Here is a 1332-nt window from a genome sequence, read left to right on the forward strand (position 1 = left end):
GGTTAGATGACTTGCCCAAGGCAATGCATGTAGTAAGTATCAAAGGATTTAATAAGAGGTATGGTAGTGGGACTTGAAATAGTATATAGGTAGAATTGACCAAGAAAAAGATTTTCCAAAAAATTTGAAAATTTAATATTTGCTATATTTTAATATAGCTTGCATGGCTAGGTTTAAAAATATTTCTAATTGACGGCTTGCAGTCAGTTGCGCCACCTGCCCACTCCTTCCTGGAGTTCTACAACAAAGGTCACCAGGCTATGGACACCACCAAGGACTGTGCCAGAACCCTGATAAGGTGCTTGACTTTTGTGGAATCACAGACCAAACAAATCCTGTTAATTCCCCTTATGCATTCATCTCAGCCTTTCCAGATCTCCAATCACGACTGAAGCAGCCGGTGTGGGGTGACAGCCAATACCCTGAAGGAACTTATTGGCAAGATCGTGGATGCCCTAGCAATTACTACTGGGCTAGTTACTTTAGTGTTGGAAGAAGATGGCACGGTTGTGGATACAGAAGAATTCTTTCAGACCCTACGAGATAATACACATTTCATGACCTTGGAAAAAGTACAGAAGTGGACACTGGGTCCTAAATATGTTACTCAGAAGCAAAAAAAGTCTGGAATAGCAAGAGTCACTTTTGACTTGTATAAGATGAATCCTAATGACTTCTAGGATGTTTAAACATGAAAGCTACCATGTATGAGATATATTCTGCCAAAGCTATGCTGAGGCACTTTTTGCTATTTGTGTCCTATGCTGCACAAGTTACCAGATAATTTCTCATCTACACTAGGAATTACATGTTATGTGTGCTTAATGACACTGGTGATTCTATTCTTCCTCTGAAACCAAGAACCAAGGGGTGGCTCCTATAGGGGGACAGTGCCTTGCATTAAAGAGATTGTAGCTGGCTCTGTTAGTTTCCTTCCCAATGTTAACTTTTAAATGACTGGTTTCAGAGATGCTACCTTATATTTTTAGACACATCATTTACAGATAGTTGGCCACTACTGCTCAATACTAATGATGCAGGTAAAAGTTAGCTGTGGCCAGCTTTTTGTTTCCTAGGAAATTCCTTTATACTAATGAGCCTGGAAGAAAGGGTTATACACAATATGCTTTGGTGGCTTACTCGCTGGAATATGCAGGGCCCTCTGTATATCCATATGTGCGTCTCTGAAACTAGCTTTCATGTGCAATCACACCTCTAGCAAGCAAATGTAGGAAAAGTACTTTTGGGTCTTTAGTCCAGATTATTGATGCCATGAAGGAAATAAAGAAATAGCAGACAATATGTATACATATATATTCAATCATAGATTAG

General features: G+C 39.5%; 1 pseudogene; it reads left to right on the forward strand.

Annotated features, from left to right (window-relative positions):
* The first annotated feature begins 244 nt into the window (after positions 1–244).
* Positions 245–1094, forward strand: LOC110208512 (lipid transferase CIDEA pseudogene; annotated as a pseudogene).
* Positions 1095–1332: the final 238 nt, after the last annotated feature.

The sequence above is a fragment of the Phascolarctos cinereus genome, unplaced genomic scaffold, assembly GCF_003287225.1.
Source record: "Phascolarctos cinereus isolate Bilbo 61053 unplaced genomic scaffold, phaCin_HiC Scaffold_5;HRSCAF=322, whole genome shotgun sequence".
NCBI lineage: Eukaryota > Metazoa > Chordata > Mammalia > Diprotodontia > Phascolarctidae > Phascolarctos > Phascolarctos cinereus.